This window comes from Cherax quadricarinatus, chromosome 32 (genome assembly GCF_038502225.1).
Source record: "Cherax quadricarinatus isolate ZL_2023a chromosome 32, ASM3850222v1, whole genome shotgun sequence".
Classification (NCBI taxonomy): domain Eukaryota; kingdom Metazoa; phylum Arthropoda; class Malacostraca; order Decapoda; family Parastacidae; genus Cherax; species Cherax quadricarinatus.
In genome coordinates, this window is record NC_091323.1 from 13431173 (window position 1) to 13459068 (window position 27896).

At 39.3% G+C, this 27896-nt stretch overlaps 1 protein-coding gene across 3 annotated transcripts in view; it reads left to right on the forward strand.

The window, feature by feature from the left end:
* The first annotated feature begins 2258 nt into the window (after nucleotides 1-2258).
* The window catches only part of Lis-1 (LisH and WD40 domain-containing Lis-1), a 101905-nt gene continuing 76267 nt past the window's right edge, over nucleotides 2259-27896 (forward strand). The window contains exons 1-2 of one of the 3 annotated variants that reach the window (XM_053779025.2): nucleotides 2282-2393; nucleotides 25795-25831. The gene's annotated coding sequence lies outside the window, so the exon portion shown is untranslated. Of the gene's footprint in view, nucleotides 2394-2523; nucleotides 2646-25794; nucleotides 25832-27896 lie in introns of those variants that run through there. The other 2 variants (XM_053779023.2, XM_053779026.2) reach the window with 2 other exon arrangements.

Below are 27896 nucleotides of genomic sequence, written 5' to 3' on the forward strand. Positions count from 1 at the left end.
TCTCATACTTGTGTAGTCCCCCCTTTTATAGTTTGGCCTGTCCCCTTCAGTTCCCGTTACCTTCTCCACTTGTAACTCTACTATATAATCAAAACTCAGAACCACGTGATCGCTAGCTCCAAGGGGCCTCTCGTAAGTGATGTCTTCAATGTCTGAACTGCTCAGGGTGAACACAAGATCCAGTCTTGCTGGCTCATCCTCCCCTCTCTCTCTGGTTGTGTCCCTGACATGTTGATGCATGAGGTTTTCAAGTACCACATTCATCATCTTGGCTCTCCATGTTTCGGGACCCCCATGTGGCTCCAGGTTTTCCCAGTCGATCTCCCTGTGGTTGAAATCGCCCATTACCAGTAACTTTGCTCTGCTCGAGTGAGCTCTTCTTGCCACCTCAGCCAGTGTGTCCACCATCACCCTGTTGTTTTCTTCGTACTCCTCTCTTGGCCTCCTGCAGTTCTGTGGTGGGTTATACATCACTCCAATGACTATGTTCTCCGGACTGAATTGTACCTACAATGTAGTCTCTTTCTCCAATCATGTCCATGCCTTCCATTTCCTCAAATCCCCATCGGTGTTTTATGAGCAGTGCAACCCCTCCTCCCCCTCTACTCCTTCTATCTTTCCTCAGGATCTGATATCCCGTTGGGAAGATTGTGTCTGTTATTGTCTCAGCGAGTTTTGTTTCTGTGACTGCTATGATGTCTGGGGATTTTTCACTGATTCTTTCGTTCCACTCCTCATGTTTATTCATTATTCCATTCCATCGGTGTTTTATGAGCAGTGTGTGTGTGTGTGTGTGTGTGTGTGTGTGTGTGTGTGTGTGTGTGTGTGTGTGTGTGTGTGTGTGTGTGTGTGTGTGTGTGTAACTCAACAATCAACATTTGCACCAATAACTCATTACAGTTGTGATCGGGTGTGGAAGTGTGAATTGCTCATTACTCTATAATTTGTTCATGACTGTAGCCATGTATAAACGTAAGTAACCATTCTTACAGCTATCAAAACTTTGGGGGTCCAGTCCCTGGATCCATTACGTACCTCTGTAATCTGTAAGTACTTTTGTAACTTGTCATGATTGTGACCAGACCTACCTGGAGTTCGTTACCTTTGTAAATTGTGAGTTCATTACCTTTGTAAATTGTGAGTTCATTACCTTTGTAATTGTGAGTTCATTACCTTTGTAAATTGTGAGTTCATTACCTTTGTAATTGTGAGTTCATTACCTCTGTAACTTGCTCATCTATCAAAACTTTGGGGTCCAGTCCCTGGACCAATTATGTACCTTTGTAACCTTTTGACTACCGCCCACAGGATGGGTATGGGGTACATAATAAACATATTAAACTATAAAACTTAAACTAACATGGTATACAAGTCTAGCTGACATCAATAACATACTACTATATAAAAAGCCGCTTGTTATGCTGAGCATTTCGGGCAAATTAGGTCAAGTTTTGTCCCAGGATGCGACCCACACCAGTCGACTAACACTCAGGTACCCATTTTACTGATGGATGAACATAGATAACCGGAGTAAAGAAGCACTCCCAATGTTTATATCCTCACTGGGAATCGAACCGAGATTCTTGCCGTGTGAAGCGAGAGTTTTATCCACCAGGCCACGGGCCCTAGAACAAGAATATTGTGTCTTGTGGAACAGAACTTTTTACTTTAGTCTCCTCTGACTTTAGATATATTATTTACGTGTTAGTAGTAAGTTTATTTAGGCAGAGTTAGTTATTTTTTTGGATGACTATTGTTGTTTTTACCTAGTAAGTTATATGTAAATTACACAGGATAACCTTGAAACATATGCAGACTGGGTAGCATAACCTTGAAATAAGTGTAAATTATGTAGGATAACCTTGAAAGATATGTAAATTATGTAGGATAACAGGTACACAAATACAGTTGCACAAATTTTCTTTCTTAGTAACATGAGTAAATTACTCAGGATAACCCAAAAAAAAGGTATCTGGCACTTATATGTGTAAATAATGTAGGATAAACTTGAAACATGTGTAAATTACGTAGGATAACCTTGGAATACGTGTAAATTACATAGGATAACCTTGGAATATGAAACAACGAAAAAGTTATATATTTACATAGGTGTTTCTGAGTAGAAGGGTAGTTAGTGGCAGTAGAGTAATAAAATACGGATGTATGGTTATTATGGGTGTGGGTGGCGTTATATTTATGGTTGTAGTTAATAAAAGAGTAGTATAATGGGTAGTTGTTGAGTGTTAAGAACCATGGTACCGGCGAGGTGGTTTCAACGATCGATCTCGCGGAGTCTCGCGCACCGCGAGAACCTCAGCCAGTGCAAAATAATACTTCACCAACGAGCCAACCTATTTACGCTGTTTTTACCAGTAACCTTTTTATGGTGTGAAGTAAGTACTCGGGCGAGTGTTGCGGAGGTGGAGTGTGACAGCAAGAGCGTGGAGAGGGCTACTGAGGGGTGAGGAGTGGGGTTATGGGGGTGAAATAGCAGGAGAAATATCGCATGACTCATTGGAAAAGGGCGAAGATGGCTCCTAGTGTCAAGCTGGAGTGGCATTGATTGTTGCAGGGCGTGTTGCAGGCGTGTCCGCCCACCTCTCACATCTACACTGGCCTCCCCACCTGCACAAGTTGTCTCTCTGGTAAATGGAGTGCTTGCCATACACACCTTGATGCAGCTGGTGAAGCAGACGGGGTTTTATCCAGCTATGGTGATGAGAATTGATCTTGTTGCAGAGGTTGTTATAACTAGTCTCTCTCTCATACGGTTGGCAAGTTATATCCCTCACACTGTTGTATTTCTACGTTATTTTGGTGGTGCTAGTGAGCAAGGCTGTGATATTAAAGGTGGAGAGAGTCCTTGATGACCTTGTCTCAGTAGTCACCGTACTTAACACCTGTGTAATTAATTGCTTGTAATTACCTGTGTGTAGGTGTAGTTGTGTGCCATGTTGCAGCCTTGAGTTATGGCAACACAAACCATGTTAGTATACTACAGTACTAGTGACTCCTGCTGAGTCACACATGCTAAGTTGCTCAGTCCAGAAATTACATCTAATTTATCCCTTTCTACGTGTGTCTTGATGCTGGCACAGGGCTCTTGATCCAAGCAACACATACCTCCACTACTACGATTCTTCAGATCGAGTAATTACCTCTGACTTCCCTTTCCTCGTTCCTCAGGCACTTTTGACTTGTGAATTTAGTGCTTCCTCTTTAATATAACTAATTTGTCATGTTCCGTGGTATACAGATAGGCAAAATCATAAAAAATGAAGGAACACTGCAGTAGGTTTACTAGCCCATGCTAGGTAGGTCAAACACCCACCCACTCCTGGCCTGGTTGGCAACATTCACCTCACACACTCAGTGTCAGTGGTTCAATCCCCGGCATTGGTGGAAACAGGGCGTGTTTCCCTGCACCTGCTGTCCCGTTCACCTAGCAAGCAAGTAGGTACCTGGGTGTTAGTTGACTGGTGTGGGTCACATCCTGGGGGGCAGAATTAAAGGACCACAATGGAAATTGTCCTCAGTGATTCACTTTCTTGGGTTATCCTGGGTGGCTAACCCTCTGGGGTTAAAAATTTAAACACGATCTTATCACACCCACTCATGTACATGTTTAACCTATAAGTAATATAAGATTTCATTCGGATTTTTAACCCCGGAGGGTTAGCCACCCAGGATAACCCAAGAAAGTCGGTGCGTCATCGAGAACTGTCTAACTTATTTCCATTGGGGTCCTCAATCTTGTCCCCCAGGATGCAACCCACACCAGTTGACTTAACACCCAGGTATGTATTTGCTGCTAGGTGAACAGGACAATAGGTGTAAGGAAATGTGTTGAAGTGTTTCCACCCGCCGTGAATCGAACCAGGCCCTCCGTGTGTGAAGCAGGAGCTTTAGCCACCAGGCCCAAGCTCTCACCTTGGTAATGCTACCAGGGAGTGTGTTCTCATCAACAACACTGTTGTCAAACCAGTTCCTATATCCTTTCTAAATCTAAATTTGTGTCTATTCCTGTGAATCCTGTCTTGGCTAGGATAAGATTTTTTGGGGATTTTTAACCTGGAGTGTTAGCCACCTGTGATAACCCAGTAGTCAGTGCATTACTGGGAACTGTCTCTTGTATACATTGGGGTCCTTACTCTTGTCCCTCTGGATGAGACTCGTGACAGGCTGCTAACACCCAGGTACCTACTTACTGCTAGGTGAACAGAGACAGTAGGTGTAGGGAAACATGCCCAACAGTTTCACCCAAGCCAGGGATCAATTCTGATCCCTTGGTGTGAGAGCTGCGGATGCTACCAACCAAGCCATGAGCACCCACAATGAATGCCAGCAGCATTTAGTGGTCCCAGGCACATCCACCAAAGTATAAACCCAACCCAACTGGTTAATTAAATCTACTAATCAGACGAGACGCAGTGTATTCAACGTGGTATGGCCATTGGTTAGAAATTTTGAGAACTTTATTTATATCCCCTATATTCCTGTTTTCCATTTGTACACTTCCACCTTATATGCTGTTCTAGAGTGTAAGTTAAGTTTATTTAGGTAGAAGTACACACACACAATTGTCATTCATAATTAACGTGTAAATTACCTAGGGTAACCTAAAAAAATTCAGAGTGTCTTTAACCTATCTTTGTTGGAGGGATTTCTAATGTGTATTAATCTATTATCCACATTATTTAATGTATTAAAAATGAGCACTAAACCTGTGTGGGTCATGCTTAGCCAGTGGTAGGAATGAAGTTAATGAATTAAGATTATTTTAATGTACAAGAAACTGATGTATGTATTGTAATTGCAGTTACCGAAATGGTTTGATTTAAAGAGTGGTCTGTTAAGATGTTTAAACTAGTTTGACAGAGATCTGAGGAATTAACTATTTTGTAAACACACCACCTTCTTGAAGATTGGGAGTGGACCTCACCCACATGAATGGGACATATGGGCAAGTCTCCTATCCCTGTTACCAAGCAGTAAATAGGTACCACATTATTTGGCTGTTGTGGGTAACATGCAGGGGAAGAGGTAGGAAAAAAGGATGTCATTGGAAATGTTTCGCTGTCTGACTTTGAGTTGTCCTGGGTTTTTAAGTCTCCAGAATTTATGTTTCCCTCCTCTTATCTGGGATCATGTTTTATTACAGCCCGTTCCCCAAATGCTGTATATTCCTTACAAATTGCCTCTCCTGTGCATGTAAAAAAAAATCTTATATCCTTCAGAAATGCCTAGACATGTTGGTATCCAGCAAAGTTGGAATTATTAATTCACCGACATTAGTGAGTTATCCAGGTGGTAGGTTTAGTGATGTCAGAACATAACCATGAGTTAACCTATATAATTTAGGTTAGTTTCAGGTTAGGTTAGTCCTTGCCAATAATTTTACTGTACTGAATTTACATATGGAAGAATTGCTCATAGGACAGTACGTATATACGTGAAACAGACCTGGTAATACTGTATTACTGAGATTATTGGAATTCAAAATGTTTACCATGTAGCTGTCTTGAGTTCAGTGCTCATACAGAGAATGGTAGTTTATGCAATAAGATCATAGTTCCTTGATAATGTGAGAAATCACAAAAGTACTTAGAATTTCACTATTTTTTCAAAGTGGTTTGTTTTGCATATGATAATTCATATATGAGAACATAAGGCACACTGCAGTAGCCCTACTGGCCCATGCAAGGCAGTTCCAAGTCTCCTACTGGCTTAAGTCAATGACCTAATTTAGTCAGGTCAGGTCATAGTACAGTATATCAGATCAATTTTCCTCATTGAAATTAATTGAAATGCCATTAATCCGTTCCAGCCCCCCCTCCCCAAAAAAAAAAAAACACTCCAGGGGCAGGAGAAAATACTTCAATATAGCGCTAATATCAACTCTATGGCTTATTTATCTATCAGAATTGATCTACTATGACATAAGCACTATAAGTAACATAGAAACATGATATAGTATACTCTAGAACGAATAAAATAGGCCATAATATGGCGAATGTCCAGGACCAGTCTGAGCATATAAAATCATTACTGCTCCTTCCTATAAGGTTTGGTCCTGGGTAAGAGAAAACTGAGTTTTTGAGAGGCTAAATGCAGTAGATCACTAGTGCAGTGATATTCATATATCATGGAAGCTAGACTTATTTCATGAAGCCCACCATATATTATTGAAGTAAATGCAATAATAGACAGGAATTAAAAAAAAAAATTGATTGTTCTACAATTGGATTGTGGAATATTGGAAATATTCCAAATATTTTGAGATTTGTGTGGGAGTAAAGGGCAAGATATTTTGTAAATGTCAAAAACTTAGCAACTTTATTTTTTTTGTAGAATAACTAAAGATAAATACATGATTACCTCCAGTAAGAACATCGCACTAGCATTGTTTTATAAGTACCAAGTTCCAAAACAACTTTTCGTTGTGTCATTTAGGCTGGGGTTCTTGCCAAATGTCATTTTCAGTAAATATTTTTTTTCGCAACTGAAAGCAAAAAATCGACAGAGCGACGGCTCGTAACTTGGAAAACTTGTAAGTTGGAGCACTCGTAAGTCAAGGTACCACTGTACTTGTGTACCTTAACCAGAATAAACTTACATGTGACTTCACAGGATGAGGCATCAACCATATTGCCTCTCAAGTGTCAGTGATACTGTTTACCTCTGGTGAATTGTGACAAGGCAGTGTTTAGTTGAAGGATTTAGAGGTGCCTGAGATCTGCTGTGTTGTGGATTATTCAACAGAGGGTGGCAAAAAGGAGTGTATTTTAAATTGCATTTTTGTTGGGAAAAAGCTGGGAAAGAAGGTAGTAAAGATCAGTGGGGAGGCACTGCAAGGTACAGGTGGAGATGTTTTCTTTAAGTGTCACTTTCCTTGTTTTTTGTTAACACTAATGTTATGACTATGTGCCACTCTTGTTATTGATCCTTGAAACCTTGCGGGTAAAATCCCACGCTCAACTTTTCAAACTTAAGTTAAGACTCTTAAAGGAACCAGGAGAGACAGGAGGAGCTTAAAGCTATTAGTGAAATTGAAAGAAATTCAAAATATTTCTTTTCATATGCCAGAAACAAGGCAAATATCACATCTAGTATCAGGCCCTTACTCAGACAGGATGGGACTTACACAGATGACAACAAGGAAATGAGTGTAATACTGAAATCCCAGTATGACTGTGTTTATTGAACCACTAATCAGTCTGAGGATTGACGACCCAAATGATTTCTTCATGAATGAGCCTCAAAACTCCATAAATGTATGCCAGATTTCCAACATTACCCTAACTCCCATAGCCTTTGAAAAAACCATTGACAACATGCCCGTGCACTCAGCCCCAGGCCCAGACTCGTGGAACTCTGTATTCATTAAGAACTGCAAGAAACCTCTCTCACGTGCCCTAAGTACACTATGGAGGAGGAGCTTGGGCATGGGTGAAATTCTAGTCACTTAAAACAACGGATATAGCCCTGTTCCGTAAAGGTGGCAGCAAAGCATTAGCTAAGAACTATAGACCAATAGCTCTAACGTCCCACATCATAAAAAATCTTGGAAAGAGTGCTAAGAAGCAGGATTGCAAATCACCTGGATTCCCAAAAACTGCACAATCCAGGGCAACATGGGTTCAGGGCAGGTCGCTCCTGCCTCTCACAACTACTGGATCACTATGATACGGCCTTGGATGCACTGGAAGAAAATCAGAATGCAGATGCCTTGGATGCACTGGAAGAAAATCAGAATGCAGATGTAATATACACAGACTTTGCAAAAGCGTTTGACAAGTGCGATCATGGCATAATAGTGCACAAAATATGTGCTAAAGGAATAACTGGGAAAGTGGGGAGATGGATCTTCAACTTCCTAACAAATCAAACTCAGAGTAGTGGTCAACAGAGTTAAATCGGAGGCTGCCATAGTGAAGAGCTCTGTTCCGCAAGACACAGTACTCACCCCCATCCTATTCCTCATCCTTATATCAGACATAGACAGAGATATACACCACAGCACTGTATCATCCTTTGCAGATGATACTAGGATCTGCACAAGACTGTCATCTATTAAGGACACGGTTAACCTTCAAGAAGATATAAACAAAAGTTTTCCAGTGGGCAACGGAAAACAATATGATGTTCAATGAGGACAAATTCCAACTACTCCGTTATGGAAAAGTGGAGGAGATAATAACTAGAACAGAGTATACTACAAACTCTGGCCATACAATAGAACGGAAAAATAATGTAACGGACCTGGTAGTAGTAATGTCTGAGGATCTCACTTTCAAGGATCACAACAGTGCCACGATCACAAGTGCAAAGAAAATGATAGGTGAATAATGAGAAGGTTCAAAAGAGAGATGCCAGGCCAATGATGATCCTTTTCAAATCACTTGTTCTCTCTAGGCTGGAATACTGCTGTACATTAACATCTCTGTTATAAGTTCTGTCAAGTACCTTAACTACTGGGAACGCTTGGAAGCATTTGACTTGTACTCATTGGAATACAGGAGAGAGAGAGAGATATCATAATCTACACATGGAAAATCCTGGAAGGAATGCTCCTGAATCTGCACATACAAATCGCTCCCTACCAAAGTTAAAGGCTGGGCAGGTGATGCAAAATACCCCCAATTAAAAGTAGGGGCGCCATTGGTACACTAAGAGAAAACACCATAAGTGTCCGGGGCCCAAGACTTCAACAGCCTCCCACCATGCATAAGGGGAATTACCAATAAACTCCTGGCTGCCTTCAAGAGAGAGTTGGACAGATACCTAAAGTCAGTGCCGGATCAGCTGGGCTGTGGTTTGTACATTGGACTGCGGTGCGGCCAGCAGTAACAGCCTGGTTGATCAGGCCCTGATCCACTGGGAGGCCTGGTCGTGGACCGGGTCGCGGGGGGCGTTGATCCCCGGAATAACCTCCAGGTAGACTCCAGGTCAAACGCCCCACCCAATGACTACCTCACTGGCACCTACCCGAACACACTGTTCCTAGCTCCAACTAACCCAACGGAAGTCTCCCTTATTATCAACATGCTAAAGAACAAGACAGGAGATTTAAATACCTTACCACCCTTTATATACAAAAAAGCTTCACAAGTGCTGTCACCAATCATTGCAACAATCTTTAACAAATCCATCGAATCCTCTACCTTCCCTACAGTTCTCAAAATAGCGAGGGTCACACCGATACATAGAGGAGATCAAACAGACTTGAATAACTATAGGCCAATATCCAACTTACACCCTCTCTCTAAAATCTTTGAAAAACTAATTCATAAGCAAATCTATTCCTACCTCATCTCCCACAACATACTCAACCATTCTTAATATTGAAAACCTACTACATTCAGTTTGGGAACAGAACTACAGATGTTCCTCTTAACATAGTGATGAATGGATCACCTGTCACAAAGCTCACAGAGGGAAAATTCTTAGGAATCCACCTTGATAATAGACTCAAATTTCAAACACATGTACAGCAAATTTCCAAGAAAATCTCCTGGACTGTAGGCATACTATCGAAGATACTGTACTATGTTCCACAATCAGCCCTCCTGGCCCTATATCACTCACTCATTTACCCCTATCTGGAATTTGTGCATGGGGCTTAACAATAAATCATCTCAGACCATTAATTACCCAACAAAAGGCTGCAGTCAGAATAACAACAAATTCCCACTCCAGGCAACATACTCCACCAATATTCAAAACTCTAAACTTACTCACCGTACAAAACATCCATACTTATTATTGTGCCTACTACATACATAGAACACTAAACTCTGATATATACCCTCCCCTCAAACTACTTCTTACCAATCTCAACAGAACACATGACCATAACACAAGGCACAGATCACTCTTTGATGTTCCCTGTGTCCATCTCTCACTATGTAAAAACTCAATTCACATAAAAGGCCCAAAAATCTGGAATTCATTACCTGTGAATGTAAGAGAAATACTGTCTGTTTATCATTTCTGGACTCTTCTTAACCCTTTAACTGTTTCAGGCCCCTCTCTGAAACTGTCATTCTATGTTGCTCAATTTTTGAAAAAAAAAAAAAAAATTTTCTTATGAAATGATAGAGAATCTTTTCCCGATGGTAATGACACCAAAAGTTCGAATTTGGTCGAAAACTCGTGGAATTATGCTCCCGCGAAGTTAGCGGTCTCGGCGACATATGCGTATCGGCGATTTCGCCGACTTTGAGCCCAAATTTTCAGCCAATTCCATTGTTCCAGTTGACCAAACTCATAGCTATTTCTTTAGAACTCCATTTTATCTATCAGCTGAGTACAAGAAACCTCCCATTTACTAATTTGGACTACCCAATATGGTGGTCAGAAATTGGCAATTTGGCCAATTTCACACAAAATAAAAAAGATGCCAATTTCAAAATAGGGTCCAGAATAAACAAGGTAGACATTCGTGGCACTAAAATAACATATGCTCTGTTCATTAGTCACATCTCTAGGCCCCTCTTATATTATTATTGCTTTCTATTTTGATTTTTTATTCATACAAAAAAATACAAAATTTACTGTTATGCAGACGACTGCATTATTGTAAAAATGGTATAAATAATATCAGTGCACTAGTGAAAGAATATTAGACTCCCCAGTTGACGTGTATTGGACGTGTGGTGTGATTTATTTACTCTTGAACATTGGTAAAAATCGAACATTTCTGCTACTTTGAGCTCAGTTTCAAGGTCGTTTTCATCATAAAAGTAATGAAAATCATCTCTATTTCTGTAATATGTTTTCCATTTTATCACCTAAGACCATGAAAACGCGAATACAACGATAAATACTATACGAAAATACACCTCAAAGTCGGCGTTTTATTCCAAAAAAACGATCAGTTTTTTTTTTCTCATTACGCAATGTGTGCTGCAGGATGTTTTTTATGTGGTGCACACTGACCACACAGACCCATTCTCTCACATGTGGGCCTACCAGCTTTCTCCCACTTGATTTGAAGCCGCTAGAATTATTGAGTATATATACGTCAGAAACATTGGCTCGTAAGACGTATTTATACGTCGAAAACAGTCAAAGGGTTAAAAACCACTTGCTCAACCACAACTAAATAAATACTGAATAACTGTATCTCATAAATGTATAACCTGTGACCCTATCAAACTATTTTTTTTAACTACATTACCTAATAGAATACTCCATACTCTTGAATGCACAGTAACTCATCTAATGACCATATGACCTGTTTCTGCACTACAAATTGATTTTACTCGATTTGATTCGATTATATTATACATTGTTATGCTACAAATTTGTACAACTTTAATGCTTCTTATTTGAAATACTCATTTGTACTTCATGTTGTAATTTGTTTACTGTAATTCTTACCACTGAATATATCATTGCTTACTTAATCTTCAGTTAATTTTAAGCCTGCTCATAATGCTCTGCATACAAGGGGCTTTTGGCATGTACACCCAATCACTATATTTCTTTGTACAACTATGTATCATGTCCAAATAAAAAATAAATAAATAAATAAATCCTTGGCTTGGCTCATTTCATGAACATGACTTCAGTATCTTGTAGTTCAGTTGGTAGCCTTGACTTGCATACTGAGGTGTTGGTGTTGGCATATTTTTTCACTTCGTAGTATGTATGTACCTAGATGTGAGGTTATTGGTGTGGGTCGCTTCCTGGGGAAGAGGATTAAAGGACCTCTAATGGAAATAAGGCAGTCCTCAATGACATCTTGACTATTGGGTTATTCTGGGTTGCTGACCTAGGCTAATAATCTGAACATATTCTTCTTCAGTATAGGACAGTGTAAATTTGTCTTGCAACAACAGCTACAATTAGTACTCCCCCTACATGTGAGAATACCTTCCCAAGGCCAGTCATCCACTAGCAAGTGTTGCTAGTGACATCATCCTGGATCCCTTTTTATGGATGTATGTGAGGGGGGTGTCACTAAGCTTGAGCATGACATCATCATCCTTGATCCCCACCCAAAGATGTGTGTGAGGGTTCACACAAGGCTCAGAAAATGACATCATCCTGCATCTCTAACCCTTAGATGTGTGAGGGGGAGGGAAGTCACTCATATTCATCTTTTTGTAGGTTTGCCAGTGCTGTCCCAGCCTGAGTCTTCTCCAGATGGTGACCCTGCCAGGTTCAGAAAATGACACCATCATCCTAGGGGAATAACGACTCTAGTAGCAGAAGATCCTTTTAATACGTTATTTTGCCCAAGACTGGGCTTTATCAAGTACACAGGAATGAGCAAATATACTGTCTTAGGGGGTAAATGAGCATCTTGAGGTCAAGGTCAGAGAAAGATATGTCACTTTATCTCAGGGTGCTCATTTGCCTCAAAGACGTGTATTTGTTCATTCCTGTGCATTTAACCCCTTCAGGGTCCAAGGCCAAAATCTGAAGTGGTGCTCCAGTTTCCAAGAAATTTTGAAAAAAAAAAAAAATTATTTTTTCTTACAGAATTAAAGAGCATATTTTTGTGAAGGTAATAAGACAAAAAAAAAAAATTCTGATAAGTACTTACCGAGATACAGTGCCGAGAAGTTTGTCCAAAATGACCTGGTGGTGGCAACATCGACGATTTCCACATACGCCCATTACTTTATTTAGCAGTTTTTGTAGTTCTTTCTTTTCTTTTCCAATTTTTTTCTTTTCCTACTAACATTTGGGGCCTGAGAGACCAATACTGTATATAATGTATATATATAAACTTACTGTATTGAACACAATAACCGCACTAAAAGTTATTATCATATTATTTACCACTGTTGTTTATTACAACAAACATGCACAAATCTTGTATAATACTAATGTTCTATTATATATTTACATATTTACAATCACTGGACATGGTTTTAGAACTGCTGGAGCTTGTGGAACTCCTTGAAACAAGGCACCATGCACAGAGGTACCTTACATTCCTTGCACATAAACCGAGTGTCTATGCGTCTTTGTTGCTGTCGTTTTGTTTGTGCACAGACAAGGCATCTCTTCTGAGCAAATTTCTTCTGAGTTGAAGGAAGCTGTATTATGAAATGATCACCTTCCCTGCTCAAACACTTGGGTATATCCTGGGGAGTTCGAGGACCTTGTTGTATAGCAGGTGTTGTTACCTGGTACTTCGTTATGAGTTGTCTGACAACAGACAAACAAAATTCACCATACAGTGGTCTGTTGCCAGTCTTCATTTGGTACATGTTATATGCATTGAGCATTGAAATGTCCATGAGATGGAAGAAAAGTTTCATGTACCACTTGTAACTTTTACGAACACAATCGACAAAGCCAATCTGCATGTCACATTTGTCAACCAAGCGCATGTTTTGTGTATAATAAATCACTGTCACTGGTTTTCGAATACGTTCATTAGTCACTCGATCAACTTTGCCACTGTCTTGCATTTCATTGCGGTGAATGGTTGTCAACAATGTGGCATCTCGTTTGTCATGCCACCTTAATGCCATGATGTCATTGGCAGTAAATACCTGCACGTCGTCACCACGAGCACCTGCGTTGAACCTGGGCATATGTTTACGATTAGAACGCACTGTGCCACACACATCTGTCTTGTTCACTTGCAAGAAATCACTGAGTAATGGGCTTGTGTACCAGTTATCAGTATATAATGTATGCCCCTTACCAAGATAAGGTGCCATCATGCTTCTCACTATGTCACCTGAGATACCCAATAACATCTTGGTATCTTTCAATGTTTTACTTCCCGTGTATACAACAATATCCAATACCAGGCCACTGTCACAGTCACGAGTACAAACAGTTTTATACCAAAGCGTTTCCTCTTGCTCGGTATATACTGCTTGAATGACAGCTTACCTTTGAACAAAATCAAAGACTCGTCAATTACAAGATTCTTGAATGGATAAAAGTATATGCTGAACTTTTGTTTGAGATACATAAAAACATTTCTAATCTTGTATAACCTGTCACTTCTGTCAGACCTGGTTTTGTCAGAGAAGTGCAACATACGTAACAGTAAGATAAACCTGTTCACTGGGATGATTTCACTGAAGACCGGGGTAGAAATTAGCCGATCTGTGGACCAGTATGCTTTTATATTATGCTTATAGACATGAGGCATAAGCATCATTATTGCAAAAAGCAAATACATTTCTGCAACAGTCATCTCTTTCCACCGGTGTAGTCTTGACTGTGGTGATATGATCATATTTGCCATGGTGTACTCTCCCTGTATTTGCCATGGTGTACTTTCCCTGACAATAGTTCCATCAATGGCTGGTCAAAGAATAATTCAAAGAATTCCAGTTCATTTGCAGTGTTTCCAAGGGGACAAGTTGGTAGAATTCCACTTTCAGAGTCATCAAAGTGGTGGGGCTTGGGAACAAAATTGGGATTTTGCTGCCAATCCCAGATACGGTTTGCTGGTGGATACTGGACATCATAGGCTGGTTGTGCGGGTAGTTGTGGTTGTGGTGGGCTGGTGGCTGACGCTCCGCTTTGTCCTTGAACTGAGGAGTCAGCAGCGTGGGTCCCAGCCTGGGCTGGTGAGTCACGCATGGCCGTGGCACTACCATCACCACTACCACCATCTGCTGATGCCTGTGGTCTATCCATGCCAAGTGTAGCCACATCATCCTCACTATCACTATCCATACCTGGTGTAGGGCCACAGGATGTACTCCGGGATGCACTCCGTCCCCTGGGCACGGTATAGGGTACACTGCCCGAGCGCATGTGGCGGCGTACATACTGACGCTTCACTGGTGAATATGATTCCTCACTATCACTACTCGAATGATCGTCAAGAGCAATAAAATCACAATCCACGTCACTATCATCATTATTGAAGTCAGAGGTCTGGCCACGTGAAAATAATAGTTTTCTCTTGCATTGAGGTACAACCGACCGTGACTGATGAGTGCCCACACCAGAGGTAGAAGGTTGAGGATCGTCAGGGTTTTCTGCACTATTATCGATATCCTGGTCATTCCTTTCGATCACTAACTGATTAAAGCCAAAGAATTCGTCTTCATTTCCACTTCCATCACTGTCAGAACTATCAGATAGGAACAGGAGAGTCCCAATTTTCCTTGGAGTGAGAGCTACCTTGCGATGAGGCATGGTGAACAAGGGTAACTGAGCCGGCGTTCCCACAATGCTATGCGGGCGCCTAGATTTTTTGTTTATGGCACACACCCACCACGCAGACCTGTTCTCTCACATGTAGGCCTGTGAGCGTTTTCGTGCTTAATTTGACGGCGCTAGAATTTTGGCGTAGATCTACGGTTTGGACACTCAACGTGAAGCCGTAGATCTATGGGACGGACCCTGAAAGGGTTAATAAAACCTGGCTTTGGGTTAAATGTTATAAGGATTCTCTGCTACCAGTGTCTTTATTCTCAATTATCTGCTTTTGCTATTGTCTACCATCATTCTAGCTCCTACCCATGGAAGTGTTGGGGGGGGGGGAGGATTGTCACTCGGGTTCAGAAATTGGATGTGTAATGTCACTCAGGTTCTGAGAATGGCAACAACCTGGATCCCTACCCATAGTTGTGTTTGGTGTCATTTGGGTTCAGAGTAAAATTTAACTGATATATACAATTTATACAAGTTTGTTTATTTGAAGTTTGACTAAATATTTGCTTTAGATCATCATTCACATGTTAAATTTTCAATGCACTAACATTATCAGTATATAACAAAATTGTTTGTTTTGTTAAAGTAAATGCTTCTCTGCCAGTTTCAAGGGTGTAAAGCATTCTTGAGAAGCTGTGTATGGATTATGTGCACCTAAAATTGTGACCTGTGTATTTTTTAGTGTTTATGCCAAATGCCTTGGGTGATCAGTGAATAAAATGCAACTTTGTGACATGGTTATCCCATACTTTATAGCTTTATCACACTTGATAGTGAATGAAAATGGTGCAAAGTATCAAAGGTATCAGTTAATTTTGACAGTATTGGTATCAGCCAAAATCTGAGTACTGGAGGGCCTCCCACGTACATCACCTCTTTCAGTGTTCCACATTTTCATTGGCTTTCAATTGAGCCATTGTATAGGTATGTTATTTTTGATGGTATTGGTATCAATATCAGCATGTAGTATTGGTAACAAACTAAAACCTGCTGTTAGGTGAACAGTTGCAGCAAGTATAAGGAAGCTTTCAGAATGTTCCATTCAGTTTGTAAGGTTGGATCTGGGACTGGGATGTGGGGATAGTTATCTCCAACACCATTCACAGGTACATTAGATATTAGTACAGTATTCGGTTAAAATAAAACAATTTACATAACTGCCATATTTGGAGGAGTACTAGTCAACATCTTGTAAGTGCATTACTCCAGCTGGTTTTACATAATTACGTTTCGTGTGAAACTGTTGTATCATTTAGTGAACACACTGATGCAAGTGTTGCCAGATCCAGAAAAATTTAGGTGTAGATTATGAAAACTTTCTAAATGAAAAAGTCTGCCAATGATAATGATGCTATTCAAATTAATTGTTCTTGCTCACTTGAGTGTATTATTCGATGTTGATGGCTCGATTCAAGGCAGGAGTAGTAGAAGATCTGGGATTGATAGAGAGATCTTTTATTGTTCACATAGAATCGGTAAAGTATTAAGCTGCTGGGATTGCCTTAAAGTACATGTACTAAATGTGTACTTTTGGCATAGAGGATACATGTGAAAAGGGCTCAAGGGCCTAGTCCTTAACCTATTACGCATTACCTTAACAATGTGCAGGAGTGAGAATCTGGGAAATCATGGGAATAATGAGGGAACACACAACCTCCATGGGCATTGACAATTTGCCCTGCTTCCAGCAGATATCTGAAACACTGATGGAATAAATGTAGAAGTCTTAACCCTTTGACTGTCGCGGCCGTATATATACGTCTTACAAGGTATCGTGTTTGACGTATATATGTATACTCATAAATTCTAGCGGCTTCAAATCAAGCAGGAGAAAGCTGGTAGGCCCACATGTGAGAGAATGGGTCTGTGTGGTCAGTGTGCACCATATAAAAAAAATCCTGGAGCACGCAGTGCATAATGAGAAAAAAAAACTCCGACTTTGTGGTCTATTTTCGTTTAGTACTTATGGTTGTATTCTCGTTTTCTTGGTCTCATTTGATAGAATGGAAAACATATAGAAATAGAGGTGATTTTGATTGATTTTACTATAAAAAGAACCTGGAAATGGAGCTCAAAGTAGGGGAAATGTTTGATTTTTGCCAATGTTCAAAAGTAAATAAATGATGTCATTGTCTAATAAATGACCAACTAGCCATTCTGATATGCAGACATGAATGGGTTGATGTTATTTATGCAATTATTACAGTATTGCAGTAGTCTGCATAATAGTAAGTCTTCTATTTTTTGTTTGAATAAAAATTCAAAATAGAAAGCAAGAGTAATATCAGAGGGGCCTGGAGACATGACTGATGAACAAAGAAAATGTTATTTTAGAGCCAGGAATGTCTGCATTGTTCATTCTGAACCTTATTTTGAAATTGTCATATTTTTTAATTTTCGTGAAATTGGCCAAATTGCAAATTTCTGACCACATTATTGGATAGTTGAAATCGGTAAATGGGCAGTTTCTTGTACTCAATCGATAGAAAAAATGGAGTTCTAAAGAAATAGCTATGAGTTTGGTCGACTGGAACAACGGAATTAGCCGAAAATAGGGCTCAAAGTGGGTGAAATCGCTGATTTGTAAATATCGCCGAGGTCACTAACTTCGCGAGAGCATAATTCCGTCAGTTTTCCACCAAATTTCGTTTTTTTTTTTTTTGGTGTCATTACAATCGGGAAAAGATTCTCTATCATTTCATAAGAAAAAAATAATTTTTTATTTTTTTTTTGAATTTTGCGACACCAGGAGACACCTCAGGATTGGGGGTTGCGACAGTCAAGGGGTTAAAGAAGAAACTGCCATGATCACATTTATGCCATCAAGCAATAATGGGCTGTATTTTTTTCTTTTTGGAAATGCAGTGGAACCTTGGTTTTTGTCTTTAACCCTTTCATGGTTGAGAGGCCTCTCCTGAACTTGTTCTCGGTTGAAAATTTTTCGGAAAAAGAAGTTTGTTTTTCTTAAGAAAAGATAGAGAATCTTTTCCCGATCATAATGACACCAAAAGTATGAAATTTGATGGAAAACTTATTTAATTATGCTCTCGCGAAGTTAGCAGTCTCAACATTGTTTACACATTGGCGATTTCACCCACTTTGACCCCTGTTTTGGGCCAATTCCAATGTACTAGTCGACAAATATCATAACTATTTCGCTATAACTCAATTTTTTCTATTGAAGGAGTACAAGAAACCACCCATTTACCAATTTCAACTATCCAATAAAGTGGTCAAAAATTAGCAATTTTGCCAATTTCACACAAATTTCAAAAGATGCCAATTTCCAAATAGGGTCCAGAATAAACAAGACAGACACTTCTGGCACTAAAATAACATTTCCTCTGTTCATTGGTCATGTCCCCAGGCCCCTCTTACATTTCTTTTGCTTTCCACTTTGAATTTTTATTCTCACAAAAAATAGATTTACTGTTATGCAGACTACTGCATTAGTGTAGAAATGATATGAATAATATCAGTGCACTTGTGAAAGAATATTAGACTCGCCAGTTGATGCGTATTGGATGCGTGGCATGATTTGTTTACTTTTGAACTTTGGCAAAAATCGAACATTTCTGCTACTTAGAGCTCAATTTCAAGGCATTTTTCATTGTGAAACTAATCAAAATCATTTCAATTTCTGTAATATGTCTTCCATTCTAAAGCGAGAGACCAGAAAAACTAGAATGCAGCCATAAATACCATATGAAAATGTAGTGCAAAGTCGCTGTTTTAAACCAACAACACGGTCAAAGTTTATTTTTTCTCATTACGCACTGTGTGCAGCAGGATTTTTTTTTTTTTACTGTGCACACTGACCACAGACCCATTCTTTCATATGTAGGCCTACCAGCTTTCTCTTGCTAGATTTGAAGGCGCTAGGATTTAGGCGTACTAGTACGTCATTAACCCTGGTGTGTAAGCTGTACTAATACGTCAGAAACCCTGAATGGGTTAATTCATTCCAGAGAGTCTGTCGAAAACCGAAATCAACGAAAACTGAAGCAATATTTTCCATTAAAAATAATGTAAATTCAATTAATCCACTCCAGACACCCAAAAATATTAACAAAAAATACATTTTTATAGAGAATAACTATGGTTTTATATACAGAAAAGAATGAGAAATAAATATAAAGCAGTAATGATATGAATGAACATTTAAATCACTTACCTTTATTGAAGACTCTTGTTTTTGTATGGAAGACGGCGAGGAGGGAAGAGGGAGGAGAGGTTACCTCTACCATCATCACTACCACCCTCTATCACCACCATGACCACCCTCTACCACCATCACCACCACCTTCTACCACCATCACCACCACCTTCTACCACCATCACCACCACCTTCTACCACCATCACCACCACCCTCTACCACCATCACCACCACCCTCTACCACCATCACCACCACCCTCTACCACCATCACCACCACCCTCTACCACCATTGAATTCTATCATGTTTCTTGTCCTCTTTATCAAAGGGCTGGCACTCAGAACTTTCTTTGGCCCCATAGTGGGTTATTTAGCAGTCGCACTCAATAAACAAGCACAAAAATCAATGGATTATTACAAAATGTTTCGTATGAATGCGCAGGGTAATGTTCGCTCGACAAGAAACAAAGCCAGACTGACTCAGAATGCGTGCATGGGACGCTTTGTGTGGGTGCGGGCAGATGGACATGTTTGATATGGTGGATGAAAACTGAGGTGATGAACGAAACTGGGACAATATTTTGATGAAAAAAAGGCGTCAAAAACCAAATTCGACAAAAACTAGGGCAAACGAAAACCGAGGTTCCACTGTTTTTGTATAAAGTGGCTACACAACACAGTTTTTTCAATATACGTACATGTATGTTAAATGTTGATGAAGATGGGGGAAGCTGTGATTTCATGCATTGGATAGGGAGGTATAACATCTTGTATGAGTGAGGAAGAGCCAGGTGTGATTGTGGGGGGAGGTGCATGAGGCCGTGGGTAGAAGAATGAAACGGGGTAAAGCAGCTGGGATTGATGGGATAAAGACATGTTAAAAGCAGGTGGGGGTATAGTTTTGGAATGATTGGTGTTTTTATTTAATAAATGTATGAAAGGGGGAAAACTGTACCAAAGGATTGACAAAGATCATGCATAGTTCCTTTGTACGTATAAAGGCAAAGGGGACAAAAGAGTGTAAAAATTATAGGGGAATAAGCCTGTTGAGTATACCTGGTAAGGTGTATGGTAGGGTTTTCTTTGAAAGAATTAAGAGTAAGATGGAGAGCAGGATTGCAGATGAAGTGGGCTTTAGGAAGGGTAGTGGATGTGTAGACCAAGTGTTACAGTGAGGCATGTAAGTGAACAGTAGTATTTAGATAAGGGTAAAAAAAATTTTCATTGCTTTTATGAATTTGGAAAAGGCATATGATAGGGGAGTAATATGGTAGATGTTGCAAGTGTATGGATTAGGTAGTAGGTTACTGAAAGCAGTTAAGAGTTTTTACGAGGATAGTGAGGCTCGGGTTAGAGTACGTAGGAGAGATCATTTCTCAGAAAAGTAGGCTTTACACAAGGATGCATGATGTCACCATGGCTGTTCAAGTGTTTTGGGAAGAGGTATGGGAGTAAAAGATAAAGAATCTAACACAAAGTGGGAGTTGTCACAGATGCTTTGATATATAATTTACCTTTGAAGAGTTTTGAGAGTTAATCTGCTCTCTGAGCCCGGCCATGGGTCAAGCTCGTCTGGTCAACCAGGCTGTTGCTGCTCGATGACGACACTGTTTTTGGCGGATTCTGAAGAGAAGCCGCAGAAGTTGGTGGATGAGTTTGGGATGTTATGTAAAAGAAAGAAATTGAAAGTGAACATAGGAAAGAGCACAGTGATGAAGATAAATTTAGGTAAGGAAAGATTGTATGTCAGAGTGGAGGGAGGGAGTATGGAGGAAGTGAATGTATTCAGACATTTGGGAGTGGACTTGTCAGCAGATGGGCTATGAAAGACGAAGTGAACCACAAAACTGATGAGGGGGAAACTGCAAATAGTGCACTGAGGAGTCTGGAGACAGTTATGTATGGAAACAAAGAGGGGAAAGTTTGAGAGTATAGTGAGAAACCATAGCTTGGAGAATAGGAGGTTCAGGGTTTCTAAAAGTATTATCCAGAGGGCTTAGGAAGGGGTTGTTGAGGTGGTTCAGATATTTGGAGAGGATGAAATGAAATAGAATAACTTGGAGGACATATAAATCTGTAGTGGAAAGATGGGGTAGGGGGTCATTCTAGGAAAATTTAAGTAAAAGGACACAAACGCATCTAATGTGACGTTTTATTGTGGCAATGTTTCACTCTCCAGGAGCTTTATCAAGCTTGATAAAGCTCCTGGAGAGCAAAACGTTGCCACAATAAAATGTCATATTAGTTGTATTTGTGTCCTTTTACTTAATGTATTGTTGGTAATTCTACCAATATTAATCTAGGAAAGGAAGCTTTGTATATGAGAGGTTTAGACTTCCAGCAAGTGCGAGTGAGTGTGTTGGATAGGAGCAATTGGAGGCAAATAGTTTTTATGATTGACATGGTGTTGGAGTACGAACAAAGTACAGTGGAACCCTGAATATCAGCCATAATCCTTTCCAGGTCAGCCTAAATTCGAAGCATTATTTCTCGTAAGAATTAATGTAAATACAATTAATCCATTCCAGACACCCAAAAATATTAACGAAAATGCATTTTTTAAAGATTAATTATAGTTTTACATCTACAAAACAATGAGAACTAAGTAAATAAATGAACATTTAAATCACTATTACATACCTTTATTGAAGAGAATTGTTGACTTAAGGAAAACAGGGAGGAGGAGAGAGGGAGGACTGATTATTGTTTGGAAGGAGAATCCCCCTCCATAAAGACTTCAGGTATCAAAGCCCTCTCTGGGGGTTACTTCCCTGCATGCCTGCTACACTCTCTGCCTCCCCTTCACACTCCCAGTTTTCCTACTACACTCCCTGCCTCTCTGCTACACAACGTTTCCCTGCCTCCCTGCTAAACTCCCTTTTGCAACATAATAAGCTTCCTTGATTTCTTCTTTCTTTGCCAGGATGGAAGTGATTGTTGATTTGGATTTCCCATACATCCTGGCAAGTTCTAGCACTCAAACACCACTCGTATTTTTCAGTAACTTCTTTTTTAAATTCCATCATGTTTCTCACTTTCTTTACCAGAGGAACTTTACTAGGAACTTTCTTTGGACCCATGGCGGCTTATTTCACAGTCGCACTTAATAAACAAGCACAAAAAACAATGGATTTTAAGGAAATGTTTGAATGCGCAGAGTACTTGCTCATTCACTGAAAGACACAGGGAGACTGACTCACCTACGCAGCGGCGTCCTGGCGGGAGGTGGGGTGACGTGTATAATATGGCTGATTTGTGAGGCACTGGCCGAAATACGGAGCAAAATTTCGGCCCAAAAACTGGCTTAAATATGATTTGGCCGATAAACGCAGCAGTCAATATTCGGGGTTCCACTGTAACATTTATGAAGGGATTCAGGAAGTCAATTAACTGAACTTAAGTCTTGGATGTGGGAAGTACAGTGCCTGCACTCTGAAGGGTAGGTGAAGATATATTGTAGTTTTTGAACTACATATAGTGTAGGCATGCCTCTGGCAGGAAAGTGATGGAGTGAGTGATGAAAGCATTTTTTCTTTTTTGGGTCACCCTGCCTCGGTGGGAAATGGCCGATGTGTTAATAACACACATTTTTATAAATTTCTAAGATTTAAGGAAAGTTGAGATAATATAGTTTGTATTTCATGAAATGACTGAACCCATGTGGATCATTCAGTGCAAGTAGTAATAATGGAAGCTCTATCCTTCATCCACTGATTACAGCCTAGTCTGTTTGGTCATGCTCTGAGAATCCCTCAAATTATAAATACAGGTGACAGAAGTCACCACATATGGGGTTATTTTTTCCCCAACTGTGCACCTCTCGTCTTTCATCAGAATTATATTCCATTTTCTTTCAAGATTGTGGCATGCAACCAGCTTACCTACATTTAGTATACATTTGATGCATCTTTAATGACTTGTACTATTTGTATAGCTATGCAGTAATATCTACAAATTCACAAACTGGTTATTTAATGCCTCTATTGGAAGGCCTCCTGTTAGTAGCACTAATTATTCCCTATTTTTATTCTAAGAATTTTGTTTTGGTTTGGTGCATGATCTCAAAATTGAAAATAAACCATAGAATTTCATTCAAAAATGTTCGCTGGATTTTTCTGTGCCCCGATCTCTTCATGGATGCATGCACACAGTTATGAATATCGGTATTTTTGAGGTTAGAAATATTTAGAAAAATAACTCCTGAAATATTAAATGAGTCTAAATCTGAAACAGAATTAATTAAATAACATGACCTGTTAACTTTTTAATTGTGTCCGTTACTAGTACATAACTGACGATTGTGTCCGAAATGTTAGTATGCCCAATTTTTTGTGCCTTCAAATGCGTCACGTGCTCATATTTTTGACTAACACAAATGTTGGTCTTGTACAACTTCTTTGTGTCTTTGAAAAAATTCTAAGACCATATGGATTCAAACTGTGTATCATGACCAACACTGCCTAACTTGCATTTAGTACACAATGAAACCAGGACCTGTTCTTCCACCACCAGCATCCAGATTTATTACAATTATGTGATATTGTGGAATTAAGCAGAAAAGTTTACTGTGTAGATTAACTGTCTCACTTTCCAGATTCTTGAAATTAATATTACTCTCTGTCCACGTTTAAAAAAAAAAAAATCTGAAATGGAAGAGAATGTTTTTCTGGATGTAATGATACCTAAAGTACAAAAATTTGATGGAAAGCTTATGAAATTATGCATGCACAAAGTTAGTGGTCTGGATGCAATTTATGCATGTGATTTTATCCGCTTTGAGTCCTACTTTAAGCCATTTCTAGTGCTGCATACCTGGAGAGGGTTTTGGGAGTCAATGCCCCTGTGGTCTGGTCCCTGACCAAGCCTCTCGATTTGATCAGATTTTTAACTTTCGCTAGTGTGCCTTCTGTTCTATTGATTGATCACTTAAAGAAACTGCCCATTCAGTTATCAGAATTACCCTATATTTTTGATGTCATTACTTTCAGAAAAAGATTCTCTTCCATTTCAGAAGAAGAAATAATTAAAAAAAAGTGGACACTGAGAGCAGTATTAATTTTGGGTGTCTGGACCGTACAAGAGTTAAAATTAAAATGCTTTGCATAATGTATAAAAAATTTGTAATCCCAGAGCTAAATAAACACTTGTAATTCTTATAAACAAACTTTGACATGACATCTCTACTGCCTCCAGCCACTTGCATATGACAGTTGAAATAATCCGTGTATATTTGATGTCCTGAAAGTTTAGGTATGGATACCTGATTATTCATCAAGATCAAAATACCATGTGCATTATTTGCATCGTCTTGCTGTATATATTAAAAGCCCGTGTCTTTTTACTTAGGTACATTCCTCTTTTGCTTCCATAGATAAATTTCTTTGCATAGATGCCTCAACACTCCATTTATATTTTTTGTTTTGTATGTTCTGTGGTTCATCTCGTCTTTCATAGACCCAGATACTGCACAAATACATCTGCTCCCAAATATCTTTGATACATTCACTTCTCTACTTTTAAATTACAATCTTGTATCCAATTTTTCATTGTGTGAGCTTATTTTTGTTACTTGTTACCTTACTGTTTTCTATGTCCCTCCCCCCCTTTTTTTTCCTTTTTACCCTCCCAAAATCTTCCAAATTTTCTTTATCTCGCATCTCTACCACTCATTCACTTCTACACCCCCCATCTATAAATACATCCATAGGGGCATTGGGCATCCCTGTTGATAGCCTTACTATATTATATCCTAAGTACAGTATGTACAAAATAGTTTACTTGCACAGGGGAATTTTTCTAACTTTGTGAGATTAGTTACATAATTTGCTTTGTCAAGGGAAAAAATTAGCATTTCTTTTATGGCATTATCTTTTGTCCTCCAAGTTAGCATTTTTTAACTTTGAGAACAAAAGATACATATACAGTTTGCAGAGAGAAGCATTAATGAAGACAACCAGAAAAGAGTCACAGTTTGCTGAGAGAAATTTTGGGAGGTTTTTCCTGTGAAACAGGTGAAGCCTTTTCCAAAGGGGAGATGCCTCAAAAATTCTTCCCAGTAATTGTCTATTTCTGCCTATCGACTTTGTCACTTGTCTTCATTATCATCACTGTTATGACTCGCAAAATCATAATTATGTGATCGCAAACAAATCATAAAATGGGTGGAGTTGGAACTCATGGCAATTGAGTCCTAACACTTGAAGGCCAGTGTGTTAACCAGCTCAGTGCACTTGCCTGTGAGTTTGAGTTTGCTTGCCATGGGTTCAAACCCCACCCGTTCCATGGTATATTATTGCTACTGTAATAGGAATCTATTTCAGATTCTTTAGGTAGACTATGGTTGAAGTAAGGAAGTTTCTAATACTACTTGTACTATAATACTGTTCTTGATGTGGAAAATAGTGGCAGGCTTTCTTATAGTAAGTATACTGAATAGTTAATACAGTACTGTATAATGAAAGTTCAATTTTTTTTCTTTTTCCTTGCAAGGCATCATACACCAGGCAGGAGCACTGTAATCAGTGGTGTAAGTTTTTTGCGATATATCACCTGAATGTTTTGGATATTATAATTTTGTGTGGTACTCGGTGTTTGAATGTCTGTCTCGGGTGTCTTAAGTTGTTAAAATAGTTATAATTGCTTCAATACAGTTTGTAGCCTATTTTTGGCATGCTTGTTACTGTAAAAAATGCTTAGTTGTGATGAATTTTAGGAGGCATCATTTATCTTGTGCATTCAGTTTTGATTTTGGTAATGGATATATGTATGCTGTAGTAGTTACTGTACAGCTGGCACTGAATGTTGGTGTTTGATGGAGACTGTGTTTCAAGCACTTGACCTTATTCCCTCTCCTTTTACCAACAGTGATTGTTTTATAACTATACTGTACTATAATTACTGTACATATATACAACTAGTTTAATTCTAGCAAGTACTGTAGTACATGGTAAATGTTGCAAAGTAAATGCTGTACATAAATGAATAACACCTTTTGTGAAATTGTTGCTTTTGTTTATTATTATTATTATTGTTGTTGTTATTGTATGTATTTTAATTTTACTAGGTTTGTCATTACTTTTTTTTCTTTTGTGTGTAAGTGTAAATATTAGCTTCCATCTTTATAATCAGATCAGAGATGCATATATGCATATGTAATCCGTAATATTCCATATTTAATTTTATTTACACGTTTAACCAAGGATATTTACCCAGTATTTTTCATTCAGTACAGCTCTGTTGCTTTCCAGTTACACATGTTAAATGGTATTAAATATTTTTAAGTTAAGATTATGTACATGTTAAACAGAACAGAGCTACAATACAGAGTACAGTACAGATGTGTAGGGGTGGGCACCTGCTGTACCTACCTCCTCTTTCTCATTCTCCTATTCATAAATAACAAAAAAGGGCACAATGCCATGGCTTGAACAATACACAACCCGCACATAGAAGAGAGGAGCTTACAACGACATTTCGGTCCGACTTGGACCATTTACAACGTCACACTGAAACGTCGTCGTAAGCTCCTCTCTTCTATGTGCGGGTTATTTGTGTACTCTCCTATTCACTTCTACCCTCTCTTGCATCATATCTAGCAATATCTTTTTACATATGCTCACCACTTCACTCTGTGGTTAAGTGTGTTGTTTAAGGAATAATTGGCAGATGTGTGGGGATGTGTATCAGCTAGTCTGCCTCCCCCTCTACCTCATTGTCTCTTATTCACTCCCACCCTCTTATTACATCTAAGTTGAAGACACTACGTATGCTTACTAGTCCCTCACTGTTATAGCGAGGCGTTAGGAGCCTGTATATATATTGTGAGAAGATAGTGGTGAGGATAATTGTGTGAAGGAGGGTGTAACATGAGTGCATGGTGCTCCCACTGTCACTGCACCTCTCCCACTGACTTGAAGTACTGTACATGGACAGCAGCTGCAGCTGCTACAGTCAAACATAATAATGTAAACATTTAATCTACAGTTCTTAAGCAATCTCTACCAATAAAAATAATGAAAAAATAAGCTCTCCACACTTGCATTAAAACAATACAAAATACCACTGCATTTGATAAAAACCAAGAGAACAGTATTTATAATTTAGCCTTAAGAATATTAAATATTAAATTTGCAGTTCTTGACCAGTTACTACCAAAGAAATATGAGCTCTGTACATGCATGAAGAACACACACAAAATATAAATGCATTTAAGAACATAAAGAAGGAACACTGCAGCAGGCCTACTGACCCATGTGAAGCAGGTTTATGTACCCCCCCCATCCCCCCTGGATTAGCCCACTGACCCACCTAATCAAGCCACTTCCACTTAAGGAGTACTGCATCAGACCTAGTAGCATTAGCTAGTCAGGTCCAACTCACACCCACCCACACCCACTCGTGTATTTATCTAACCTATTTTTAAAGCTACACAACATTTTGGCCTCAATAACTGTACTCGGGAGTTTGTTCCATTCATCCACAACTCTATTACCAAACCAGTGCTTTCCTATATCCTTCCTGAATCTGAATTTTTCCAACTTGAAACCATTGCTGCAAGTCCTGTCTTGGCAGGAAATTTTCAGCATTCTTTT